The 14,055-nt window shown below is 39.7% G+C and overlaps 1 pseudogene across 1 annotated transcript; it reads left to right on the plus strand.

Moving 5' to 3' along the window:
• Nucleotides 1-12,874: 12,874 nt before the first annotated feature.
• LOC105521010 lies at nt 12,875-13,317 on the plus strand (annotated as a pseudogene). Its single transcript, XR_001003204.1, has one exon. The product of XR_001003204.1 is annotated as a 40S ribosomal protein S25 pseudogene (transcript).
• Nucleotides 13,318-14,055: the final 738 nt, after the last annotated feature.

Consider the following 14,055-nt stretch of genomic DNA (forward strand, 5'->3'; position numbering starts at 1 on the left):
CTATTGTGGAAGACAGTGTGGCGATTCCTCAAGGATCTAGAACTAGAAATACCATTTGACCCAGCAATCCCATTACTGGGAATATACCCAAAGGATTATAAATCATTCTACTATAAAGACATGCACATATATGTTTATTGCAGCACTACTCACAATAGCAAAGACTTGGAACCAACCCAAGCACTCATCAATGATAGACTGGATAAAGAATATGTGGCACATATACACCATGGAATACTATGCAGCCATAAAAAAGGATGAGTTCATGTCCTTTGCAGAGACACGGATGAAGCTGGAAACCATCATTCTCAGCAAAATATCATAAGGACAGAAAACCAAATACCACATGTTTTCACTCATAAGTGGGAGTTGAACAATGAGAACATATGGACACAGGGCACGGAACATCACACACCAGGGCCTGTTGGGGTGTGGAGGGCTGGGGGAGGGATAGTGTTAGGAGAAATACCTAATGTAAATGACGAGTTGATGGGTGCAGCAAACCAACGTGGCACATGTATACCTATGTAACAAACCTGCTCATTGTGCACATGTACCCTAGAACTTAAAGTATAATAAAAAATAAAAATAAAAATAAATTACTCAGGCATGGTGGCACATGTCTGTAATCCTAGCTACCCAGGAGGCTAAGGCAGGAGAATCACTTGAACCTTGGAGGCAGAGGTTGCAGTAAGCCAAGATCACACCACTGCACTCCAGCCTGAGCAACAGAGCAAGACTCCATCTCCAAAACATAAAAAAGAAATAATCTGAAAGTGTGAGCTGTATGCACCCATTGTAGAGTAAGAAAGCCATTCGACCTCTAAAAGTAAGGTAAAAACCTAGAGATGAATCATAATTTAGTTTAGCATTAAACATTTGTAATGTAATAAGTTTCATCTAACTTCTTACATTTGTAATGTAAGAAGTTTTTGAGTTCTTAAAGAGAGCCTGGAAGCCTAATACACTGTATATATATTTATTATATTTGCTCTTTTAAAGTATACTTAGTGGTTTTTAGTATATTCAAAGAGTTGTGCAACCATTACTACTATCTAATTTCAGAACATTTTCATTACCCGAAAAAGAAACCCCACCCTCATTAAGTCACTTCCCTATTCTGGAAATTTCATATAAATGGAATCATACCATATTGGCTTTTTGTATCTGGCTTTTTTCTAGGGTACATTCTTGCTCTACAACTCTGGACAACAGGATCTAACAAAAAAGGAGAAGCCCATCTTGAAGACATCATCTTTCTTTTTCAGAAGTTCCTAAAAATACAGTATGAAATACTAAGAATGTAGAACTCATGGACTAAGATCTGGTCTAGACTATAGACTCCCCAGCCTATTGGGAGAGAGATTCCTCAAATTCCCCCGACTGATTACCACCTGGCCTAAGTCTAAAGATCACCCTTGAGACAGAGCATGGTGTCATGGGAAATTCAAGAGCATCAGAGCCTCACAAACCCAAACCCTGACACAGCCACTCACTAGCCCCAGGGTGACCTTGAACAATATATATTTTTTTTTAAGACAGAAAAAAGAATCATCTGAAGCAGAGGTGGGTGGATCACCTGAGGTCAGAAGTGTGAGACCAGCCTGGCCAACATGGCAAAACCCCATCTCTACTGAAAATACAAAATTAGGCTGGGCGCAGTGTTGCACAGGCTGGAGTGCAGTGGTGCGATCTCAACTCACTGTAACCTCCGCCTCCTGGGTTCAAGCAATTCTCCTGCCTCAGCCTCTTGAGTAGCTGACATTACAGGCATGTGCCACCATGCCTGGCTAATTTTTGTATTTTCAGTAGAGATGGGGTTTCACCATGTTGGCCAGGCTGGTCTTGAACTCCTGACCTCAGATGATCCTCCCACCTCGGCCTCCCAGAGTGCTGGGATTACAGATGTGAGCCACTGCGTCTGGCTGACTGTAAGGAATCTATTTAACCTCTTTCATTTTTCACTTTCTTCATCTGCAAAATGAGATGACGGCAATACCTTCTTTGTTTGATTGTTATGAAGACTGGAAAAAAAGATATACAAAGTATCTAATGCCTGGCAGAGATAAGACCCTCAATAAACTATTATGATTATTACAATTATAAAACTATTATTATTTTTCTTCTCTTAAGTGCTTTTACTTATCACCCATGACAAGTGAACAAAGAATTGTTCACCTGAACAAATAATTATATTGGTCACGGTCCTCGCCCTCTCAGAAATGACAAACTATGGTAAATATAAAATATGCCTCTTTTTGCAATCTAAGATTATCTGTCCCTGTTGTACTTTAATCTCACGACTTAATGTTGGAGAGGAATATAATGAAGAATATTCTGTGTTCTTTATGCACATGTTTAATCTACAATACTGGACTGGAAATTTGTGTCAGCTCAACTCTTCTAAGAAGAAGATGCCAAGACAAAATTAGTCATGCACGAGACTTCTTGGGAGAAATGCCTTGAAGGATTTGGGGAGGGGGAGCCAGCATTGGCAGGGAGGGCCTTCAGACCAGGAGGAAAGGAGGGAGACTGGGTAGTAGGAGTCAGATGACATTGCAGCACTGAGTCTCAGCCAGGCCGACCAGGAGACCTCAGGCAAAGACTTCTCATTAGAGGAGTCCCACGCCAGCCAGAAATAGCCTGACCCTGGCACCGTACAACCACCACATTCAGTTACTAGCTAGAAGAAACCCCAGAAGAGTGTGACTTGGCAGCATGAATGCAGGGGCGGATCCAGGGGGGCCGCAGCTGGAAATATCAGCTAACTACCCTCCTCATGAGCTTCTCATGCAAGTGGATTTGAGCAGTGCCCACCCACAGCCCCTAGAGAACTCCCTGAAGACAAAATTTTGTTGGTATTATTGCTTGTACCTAGTAAGTTCTCAACAATTGTTTGTTGAAAACTGAATACGTGATGGTTTTTAGCAACCAGCAGGAAGAACAACCCATCTGCTCAATCCAGGTGGATTAGGTCTCATAATTCCTGAAGAAAGAAAATGGCTTCCATCATTTCAAGTAAATGACAAGGCCCAGAAAATACTCCTGTGGCATAGCAGATTCCAGGCTCCAAACAATAAGCGGGATGCAGGGGGGTCGCTGAGGCAATGAGCTGACGGCAACAGGAAGAAGTGTCAGGCAAAAGTGGCCTGAATTAAATCCACCATTGACTTCGTTATGCACTTAATTTCACTTGTATAGACATAGTAACCAACAGTGGGTGTGGCCTCAAAGGTACAAGCAAGATGGTACAAAAACTGCTTCTGAAACAGATGACAGGGTGGGGAGAGCCTCAGGAGCTCGGGGTGGAGGGAAGATTTCAACTGTGGAGGTACACTTGCTCAAAGCAAGCACCCAGCAACGGGAAATCAGGTCAGCACAGCACTCACTGGAGGCTTGCAAAGGATAACTAACTCCAGTTTTCAAAGAATTCAAATAGCTATGGGTGAGGCAAGAGGAAGAAATGACTCACGAATCTGGAGGTAAAATGAGATCTCTGAGCTAATGACCACAAATAAAGGAGGGCAGTGAGAAGCAGCAGTGTTCTTGTCAGACTCATTTCTCATTTTCACAACAGACAGCTATCTACTTCAATTAAAAATGATTTATTGAGCACCTACTGTGCACAAAATGAAAGAAGCAAGGTTTCAAAACATTCACATGTCCGACAAGCATGGCTGAGCTCCTCCCAATGCCAGGTATATGTGCTGGAGTCTGCAGAAGTAAAGAAAATCATTCCCAGTGACTACACTAAATCCCATGAAGGAGACAAATCCAAAAAACAATTAAAACATAACAACACAGGCCGGGCGCAGTGGCTCAAGCCTGTAATCCCAGCACTTTGGGAGGCCGAGACGGGCAGATCACGAGGTCAGGAGATGGAGACCAGCCTGGCTAACACGGTGAAACCCCGTCTCTACTAAAAAAATACAAAAAACTAGCCGGGCGAGGTGGCGGGCACCTGTAGTCCCAGCTACTCGGGAGGCTGAGGCAGGAGAATGGCATAAACCCAGGAGGCAGAGCTTGCAGTGAGCTGAGATCCGGCCACTGCACTCCAGCCTGGGCAGCAGAGCGAGACTCCATCTCAAAAAACAAAAAAAAAAAAACAACATAGCACATTGTGAATCATGTAGTGATAGAGGAAGGTCTAAGTGTTATGAAAACACTCTAAGTAGGGCAATCATTTAACTCATCATTAAAGCAGAACGATTTGAAAGTAGAAGGGGGCATTATCAATAATTACACTGTGACAATGGGCATAAACTGGGACTGTTCCTGGACATACCAGGATGAACAGCATCCTGGTTATAAGGAATAAAACTGGGGAGAGACCAGGCATGGTGCCTAATGCCTGTAATCCCAGCACTTTAGAAGGCCAGGGTTGGGGGGACTGCTTGAGCCCAGGAGTTCGAGACTAGCCTGGGCAACATGGTGAGACTCTGTCTCTATTATTTAAAAGAAATAATATTTTTTAAAGTTGGAAGAAAAGGATAAAGAGGATCCCAAGGTAGTGCAGAGCATCACACAGACAGGGGGCTGAGCATACTAAGATGCTAGCTCAGGTATCTCTCTTATAAACCACAAGTTCCTCTCTAATGATACCCATTAATCCATTAACTCACTAATTCATTAATCAATTAATCCATGAAAGAATTAATCCATTCACCAGGGCAGAGTCCTCATGATCCAATCACATCTTTAAGGCTGCACCACTCAATATTCCTACATTGGGGATTAAATTGAGCATGAGTTTTGGAGGTGACAAATATTCAAACCATAGCACATAGTTCATTTGGAAAGTGATCCTAAGAAGCTCTAATAGGAGAAATGGAAAGGGGAAACGGTGATAAAAGGAAGAGAAACAAGCCAATGCCAGGTATTAGTGAGCAGGTTACCCCAAAGGACACCTGGGAGTCAGTCCTGCTGAGGACCTCTGAGAGACAATAAAGAATATCCCTCAGAGTGGTCCCACCCAATAGTTGATGAAGCTGAGTTATTTATCCTCCAGTTTCCATCTGTCACTAGATGAGGACTGCTACTGGCGTTTCAACTTCCCAGAACCTTTGGCCTCCCTTCCCTGCACATGAACCAAGCTTCCCAGAGAAAGCTCTCAAATGAAGTATTGGTGATGGCAGTAGGAAAACCATCAGGGTGCACAGCAATGGCAAGTGACAGGGAAATATGAGAAGAATATTAGGAGGGTCTGCTACATAGTTAAAATAGGTTTTAAGGGGAAAATCATTACTAGAGGTGAAGAGGGATATTTTACTTTTTAATTTACATAAATTTATGGAGGGCAAGTGCAATTTCATTGCATGAAGAGATTGCATAATGGTCAAGTCAGAGCTTTCAGGGCATCCGTCACTCAGATAATGTACTTTGTACCCATTAAGTAATTTCTCATCCTCCACCTCTCTGTCACTCCTTGACTCTTCTTAGTCTCCATTGTCTATCTCCCATTTTGCAGGTTGTCTGTTCACTCTGTTGCTTATTTTCTTTGCTCTGCAGAAGAGTTTTAGGTTAAGTCCTGTTTGTCTGTTTTTGTTTACTGTGCTTTTGAAGTCTTAGTCAGAAATTCTTTGCCTAAGCCAATGTCCAGAAGAGTTTTCCCTAGATTTTCTTCTAGTATTTTTATAGTTTCAAGTCTTACAGTTAAGTCTTTAATCTTGAACCACTTTTGTGTATTGTGAGAGACAGGCATCCAGTTTCATTCTTCTGTCTGTGGCAATCAGATTTTTCCCCATACCATTTATTGAAAAGTGTGCAAGAGGGATACTTTAAAAAGATAAAAGTTTAGTCCATAGACATATATAACAAATATAATTCATATACCCTTGGTAACATAGCATCAAAATATATAAGGCAAAAAAAAAGACAGAACTAAAAGAGAAAATGGATAAATCCACCATCTCAGGAGAATCTTAGCAATATCTTACTAAAGATATTGAAGATCTGAACAGCACAGCAAAGAATTTGATTTAACTGACACACAAAGGACACCTAAGAACTTCAGAATACACATTCTTTTCAAGTATAAACAGATACTTACAAATATTGCAAGCCATAAGCAAGTCTTACACATTTCTAAGCTTAACAGTATACATAAAAATGTTTTCTAACCACAGTTCAAGTAAGCTAGAATTAATAACTAACAGATAAGTGAAAATCCCACCTACCTGGAAAGTTTAAATATACTTCTAAATAACCTACAGACTAATGAAAAAACACAATGGAAATTAGAAAACATTTTGAACTAATGCTAATGAAAATATGGCACATTAAATTTATTATGTGTAATTAAAGGTGTGCTTAAAGAGAAATTTATGACCATAAATAAACATTAGAAAAGGATTCAGACTTGACCGCTTGCCAGCTGTGTCATCTTGGGTAAAATCATACCTTCTGCTGAACCTCGTTTCCTTACTAACACAACAGAGGTGCCAATAACTACTTCAGAGAGATTTTTTGTGAAGATAGGACGATTTCAAATGTAAAGCTTTTACCCCAGTACAAGATCCATTAACCATTTGAGAAATGTAACTATTCCCAGCCAGGGATCCCTTCCAGGTTTAAGCAAGCTGTTGCATAGGAAGCGCAGAAGTTCCCACGTTCTACATTCAGGGACCTCTAGGATGAGAATGTCAATGCAATAAGCCTTCGGCCTCTAGATTTGAGCTCTTTACACTGCTGATTTGCAGATCAGGCTGCTATGGCTATGCTGTGACATAGTGAAGAAACAGGGAAGAAAAGGAGGGATGCTTCTCAGTAAGACCCCAGGCATTTCCGTCCACAGCACTTAAACACACTCCATACCAGCACAAACACCAACATAAAGTCATAAGATTGTTTTGGTTACTTTGCAATGTTACCCTCCTCCCTACCTTCCCCACATCCTTCCACACATTTCCTTAAGCTTTGAGGCCTTTTATAAGAATTTGGTGTCCTATGTTGCTTTCCTCTGCCCTCATTGTTCTACTGTTCTATTGCCTTGTCCATCTTACTTGATGGACAGAGTAGGGAGGTTAAAGGACCCTCAAGGACAATTTATCCCACCCATTCCTTTGACTTTTGTGTTTTGTCTGTTTTTGAGTTGGAGTCTTACTCTGTCACCCAGGCTGGAGTGCACTGGCATGATCACGGCTCACTGCAGCCTCAAACCCCTAGGCCCAAGCAATCCTCCTGCCTCAACTTCCCAAACAGCTGGGCTTACAGGTGTGAGCTACTGTGCCTGGCCCATTCCTTTGATTTTTATATATGTGGGAAATGAATATCAGAAAGGTCAACTTGGCTCAAAGTCTTTGACGGAATGTAGTCTAGAATCCAGTTCCAAGTTCATTACCATTTCCTCAACTGCATGTTGCCTCTCCAGTAGCTCTGGCCTCTGAATTATCTTCTACAGAGAATAGAATTCCTACTTAATAGATATCTTTGAACCATGGTGTCTTAGATTCCTATGGCTGCTCTGACAAACTGCTAATAGCTTGGTGGCTTAAAACAGCACAAATTTATTTTCTTATAGTTCTGGAGTCCAGAACTCTAAAATCAGTTTTACTGGAATGAAATTAAGGTGTAGGTAGGGCTCCCTGAAGTCTTGAGGAAAGAATCCCTTGCACTGCCTTTTCCTGCTTCTAGTAGCCACCTGCATTCTTTGGCTCTGGCCCTTTCCTCCATCCTCAAAGCCAGCAGTGTAGCATGTTCTCTCTGTGACTCTGTTTCCTTTTGCTTCTGTCACATGGCCTTCTGTCTTCTGTATTAAATCTCTCTTCACTTCCTTCTCTTTATTTTATTTTATTTTTTTATTTTTTATTTTTATTTTTATTTTTTTTTTTTGAGACAGAGTCTCGCTCTTTCACCCAGGCTAGAATACAGTGGCATGATCTCAGCTCATTGCAACCTCGGCCTCCCAGGTTCAAGCAATTCTCCTGCCTCAGCCTCCCAAGTAGCTGAGATTACAGGCACCCGCCACCACACCAGGCTAATTTGTGCATTTTTAGTAGAGACAGGTTTTCACCATGTTGGCCAGACTGGTCTCGAACCCCTGACCTCAGGTGATCTGTTCACCTCAACCTCCCAAAATGCTGGGATTACAGGTGTGAGCCACCGCACCCAACCTCCACTTCCTTCTTATAAGGACATATGTAAGTGCATTTAATGTTCAACCATATAATCCAGGATAATCTCCCCATCTCAAGATTTTTAACTTAATCACATCTACAAAATCTCTCTTGCCATGTGGGTTAACATTCATCGGTTCTAGGGATTAGGACCTAGATATTATGGAGAACAGAGGGGAAAGGACATCATTCAGCCTACTAGACATGGTAACTGATTTAATGAAATGGATAGAAATGGCTTCCAAAATTATGAACCACATAAAAGCACTCCAATACAAACTGAAAAGGTGGGGTTAAAGAAGTTGTCAGAGAAAACCTAATATCTGGAGTATAATGAAATGTTTAGAAAATATCTTTGATTTTGTTTGAATCCTAGCTCAACAAATCAACTACACAAATAGATTTTTAAGACAAGCAGGGACATTTAAATGTCGACGGGATATACTAGAGGTTACCCAAGAATCACTGTTAATATTGTTAGATGTGATAATTATGATTATGTAAGAAAATGTTTCTTTTTAAGAGATGCATAATGAAGCATGTAGAGGTATAATGACATGAGGTCATGAGAAAATTTGCTTTAAAATACTTCAGCAAAAAGTGAAATAAACCAGGCACAGAAAGACAAATACTATCTGATCTCATCTATGTGTGGAATCTAAGAAGTATTGAACTCATACAAGTAGAGAGTAGAATGGTGGTTACCAGAGAGTGGCTGGAGAGGTGATAGGGAGCTGTTGATCAGAGTATAAAGTGTCAGACAGACAGGAGGAACAGGTTTTAACATCTATCACAGAGTAGGATGACTATAGTCAACAATAATATATTACATATTTCAAAATAACAGAGTAAACTTCAAATGTCTCACCATAAAAAATGATACTTAATTGAGGTGATGGATATGTTAATTTACTTGATTTAATCATTTCGCATTCTATACATATATCAAAATACCACATTGTACCTCATAAATATTTATAATTATGATGTGTCAATCAATCAAAATAATATGAATAAAAAAGACCAGCAAAAATGTAGATTTAGTAATAAAGCAAGTATGGCAAAATGTTACTAATATGGAACATGGGTGACAGGAATAGCTGAGTTCCTTTCTCTACTATTTTAATATTAAATTAAATATTGAAAATTATTGATTTTATTTTAATAATTTGTTATCTCTATTGTTCTGTACATTTGAAATTTTTTGAGGGAAAATTAAAAATATAAAGCCTCCATTTTAGAATATAAATTGCCTATCCCAATCCCTAACACTCAGCATCTGACCAGTTGCTCTGTAGGAAAGATAAACCGGAAGTGAGGAAACCTGCCTGCCAGAATCAGAGGAGTGATGAGCCTAGGTGTTTAATGTGTGATGGGATGAGTGCTTGGTAAACATTGCAAAAGAAATCTCAGGGTTTTGACAATAGATCCCCATAGCAACATGTTTGTATGTCAGTATTGATTGTGTTTCTGTTTCTCAAACCCCTTTCTCCCTGTTTCTTCATGGGATTGTAATATCCAACATAAAGCTCCTTTCTCCAGTGAGGTTGGAATATGAAGGGAAGAAGGGGAGAGTAAAACCATCAGCCTCATCCCATCTACTTCCAAACTCTTTTCCACCATGCTGCCAGGGTGAACTTTCTAACAAATCAATATAATCCTGTCTTCTCACTGGCTGCCCAATCTACGACATACAATATCTGCACATCTTGACCAGACACACAAGACCCTTTATGATCTGGATCCTACCAAAGCTGAAGATCAATTTGCTCTAAGAAGAAAATTAAGCTCCAGGAAATGGAGGATAAATACAAAGGAATGTGTGTTTAAACACCAATCCAACAAAGAATTACATAACAAATACGAATTTGGAGTGAGGCTTTGGATAATAGGGTAGCAATTCTGTTTGGAGTTCTCAACATTCCCAGATCCACTTCAAGGAACTACCCAGAATTTAATTGCAAATTCATACTCTGAATTGAAAGATAATTGATTAGGTGGCATTAAGATAGATAGATAGGTAGATAGATAGATGATTAATGATAGATAGACAGATAGATAGATAGATAGATAGATAGATAGATAGATAGATAGATAGATAGATAGATAGATAGATAATCTAGATATATGGGGAATCCTTCTTTTGTAAACCAAACATCATGGTCTCTGCTTTTACAACAGGATATAATATCTCAAGTTGTAAGTGCCATAGAAACTTAGGATACATGGATGTCATCACAAATATTTTCCTCTCATCAATGGAACAAAACTATACAAATAGATATTTTAGTGTAAAGTAAGGGGCCTCCCAGATTGCAAAACTGATCTTCTTGCAAAAATTGCTTTACTTCTCACTCCCATTCACCATCAATCCATCACCTTACAACAAGCTTTTGCCTATTCTTAAAAGCATAATTGGATTTGGGAGATAAAAGTGTACACAATAAATAAATATATATACAAGATCCTACGTACATCCAAATTGTTTATTTGAAATGATTATGCAACTGTCACTTATTCCAAGGGCTTGGCTTATTCCCAGAACACCTCTTTAGTTGGGCAAGCGCTATGTCTTCTAGACTTGCACTTTATTTCTTCTCGCTCAGAGTAAACTGATGTAAAGTTAAGATTTTATTAAGGTATGGATTGTTTTCCCTCTTCTCTGAACAACTGTATATTTGTTATCTACCACCTTCAACTGGAAATTATTATACATTGACCTCAATTATTCTCTATTTCCCTGGAGAGTTTTCTCTTTTTTAATTTCCCTGGAGAGTTTTCTCTTTTTTAAAATAATTTCAACTTTTATTTTAGATTCAGGGGGTACGTGTGTAGATTTGTTACCTGGGTATTTTGTGTGATGCTGAGGTTTGGGGTACTATTGATTCAGTCACCCAAATACCAAGCACAATACTCAGTTTTTCAATCCTTGCCCTCCTACTTTTCTCCCCCAAGACTTTTTAAAAAAAATTTTTTAAGACCAGTCAAGTGCAGTAGTGAGAAGTGGGGAAAAAGTAGAACAAGAAGTTTGATCTGTAACTCACTGTGAACAGTCTGCATGACTCACTCCCTTTGGATCAACCCCAAGACTTTTCTTTACAAAACAAACAAAAAGTATGTTTCTGAAGGATGTTGAATTTGGTGATGATTTCTTGGATACTATACCAAAAGTACAGACAACAAAAGAAGAAACAGATAAACTGGCCTCCATCAAAATTAAAAACTTTCATGCATCAAAGCATACTATCAAGAGATTAAAAAGACAACCCACAGAATGGGAGAAAACATTTGTAAGTCATATATCTGACTGCAGATTAATATCCAGAATATATAAAGAACTCCTACAACTCTGCAATGAAAATAAAAACAATCCAATTCAGGAACGAGCAAAGGATTTGCATAAACATTTCTCCAAAGAAGATACGCAAATGGCCAACAAGCACATGAAAAGATGTCAATATCCTTAGTCATTAGGGAAATGCAAGTCAAAACCACAATGAAATACTACTTTACATCCATTAGGATGGTTATGTTTTATGGAAAATACTGCAAGAAGTGCATTTACTAAAATACAAGCTGTGTTGTCAAGGATGTGTAGAAACTGGAACTCGTGCATCACTGGTGGGAATGTAAAATGGCACAGCCACTATGGAAAATGTATGACATTTCCTCAAAAAGTTAGAAATAATATTACCATATGATCCAGCAATTCCACTTGCAGGTTTATGCCCAAAAAAGTTGAAAGCAGAGACTCAGATACTTGTGTACCCATATTCATAGCAGCACTATTCACAATAGCCAAAAGGTAGAAAATACCTAAGTGTCTATCATCAGATAAATGGATAAACATATGTAGCAAACACATACATTAGAATACTAGCCTTAAAAAAGAAAGGAAATTCTGGCTGGGTGCAGTATAATCCCAGGAATTTGGGAGGCCGAAGCAGGCGGATCACTGGAGCTCAGGAGTTGGAGACCAGCCTGGGCAAGATGGCAAAACCCCATCTCTACCAAAAATACAAAAAATTAGCCAGGCACAGTGGCACGTGCCTGTAGTCCCAGCTACTCAGGAGGCTGAGGTGGGAGGATCACCTGAGCATGGGAAGTTGAGGCTGCAGTGAGCCAAGATCATGCCACTGCACTCCAGCCTGGGTGACAGAGTGAGACCCCATCTCAACAAAAAGGAAGTTCTGATACATGCTGCAACATGGATAAACTTTAAAAACATTATGCTAACTGAAATAAGCCATGCACAAAAAAACAAATATTGTATTATTCACTAATAAGAGATACCTAGAACAGGCAAATCCATGGAGACAGAAAGGGTTACCAGGTGCTAAGAGAAGAATGAGGACATTATTTAACGGGTACAGAGTTTCTGTTTGTTTCAATAAAAAATTTCTGGAAATGGATAGTGATGGTTGCACAATACTGTAAATGTACTTAATGCCACTGAACTGTACACTTAAATGACTAAAATAATCATTTCTGTGTTATGTAAATTTTACTATGATAAAAAAATAATTTTTAAAAGTATGTTTCTTAAAGACTTGGCTAGCCAGCAACAACTCTAGTATTCTACACAATGCCCAGGAATGCCAGGCAAGCAGCAGGTATTTTAAATACATTTGCTCAATAATTGATCAGATAATGATTGGTTGCCAGAATCATTATTTACATGAACAGGGAAGGGAATGGAAGACAAGTAAAGAAAAGAATATTAGGCTTTTTGTCCGACATCTTAGCAAGGCTGGTGTCCACTGCTGCTCTGCGAGCTTCGCAATGCCGCCCAAGGACGACAAGAGGAAGAAGGAGGCCGGAAAGTCGGCCAAGAAAGACAAAGACCCAGTGAACAAATCCCGGGGCAAGGCCAAAAAGAAGAAGTGGTCCAAAGGCAAAGTTCGGGACAAGCTCAATAACTTAGTCTTGTTTGACAAAGCTACCTATGACAAACTCTGTAAGGAAGTTCCCAACTATAAACTATAACCCCAGCTATGATCTCTGAGAGACTGAAGATTCGAGGCTCCCTGGCCAGGGCAGCCCTTCAGGAGCTCCATAGTAAAGGACTTATCAAACTGGTTTCAAAGCACAGAGCTCAAGTAATTTACACCAGAAATACCAAGAGCAGAGATGCTCCAGCTGTTGGTGAAGATGCATGAATAGGTTCAACCAACTGTACATTTGGAAAAATAAAACTTTATTAAATCAAAAAAAAAAAAAAAGAATATTAGTATCTACTATGTCCCAAACACAGTCAGAGGCTTAAGATACTCTAATTCACTTAATCCTTAAAGATACAAAATTCAAAAAGAACTTCACATCATGATCAGGACCTCCACTGGGTATCCTGCTTTGTTCACTTACTGTCAGTATTTTTACATTTCATGTCATCTTATTTATCAAGAAGTCAACATGTGGTATGATTTTGAGTAGATGTGGGTCAGGTAAAGGTCAGGGAGCTTCTGTAGGGCAAGCCCAAGCCCGATGGTGATGACAACCGTGGGGTTGACCCTGAGGTCCCATGAACAGTCCTGCAACACTGGACTTGGGACTCTCTTCAAAGATGCCCTACTGGCGCTAGACAGGTAAGCAACGTGGGAGATTCCTCATCGATGGAGCCCCAAGTATGTTTAATTGTTCACTTTCATAGTCAAGATTTGTCCCTGGCCTCCAGCCCTTCTTTTGGAGGTTGAGGTCGAGGGGGAAGAAGGAAAAATGAGGACTTACCAAAGGTAGATGCTTGGTTAGGAAAAAGGGTGCTGAGCCTCTATTTATATTAGATTTGGAAATATTAAAATAAATGCCTACAGTTTTCAGGTTTTGTTTGTCTATAATGGGGAAAACCCAAACTGCCTGTCAGCTGTTCTTCTGACTGTATGATTCCAGTTTCTGTGACTTTTACCTATAGGTCAACTTGAAATGAAAACAAAGGCATTGGAAA

The sequence above is a fragment of the Colobus angolensis genome, unplaced genomic scaffold (genome assembly GCF_000951035.1).
Source record: "Colobus angolensis palliatus isolate OR3802 unplaced genomic scaffold, Cang.pa_1.0 Scaffold393, whole genome shotgun sequence".
Taxonomy (NCBI): domain Eukaryota; kingdom Metazoa; phylum Chordata; class Mammalia; order Primates; family Cercopithecidae; genus Colobus; species Colobus angolensis.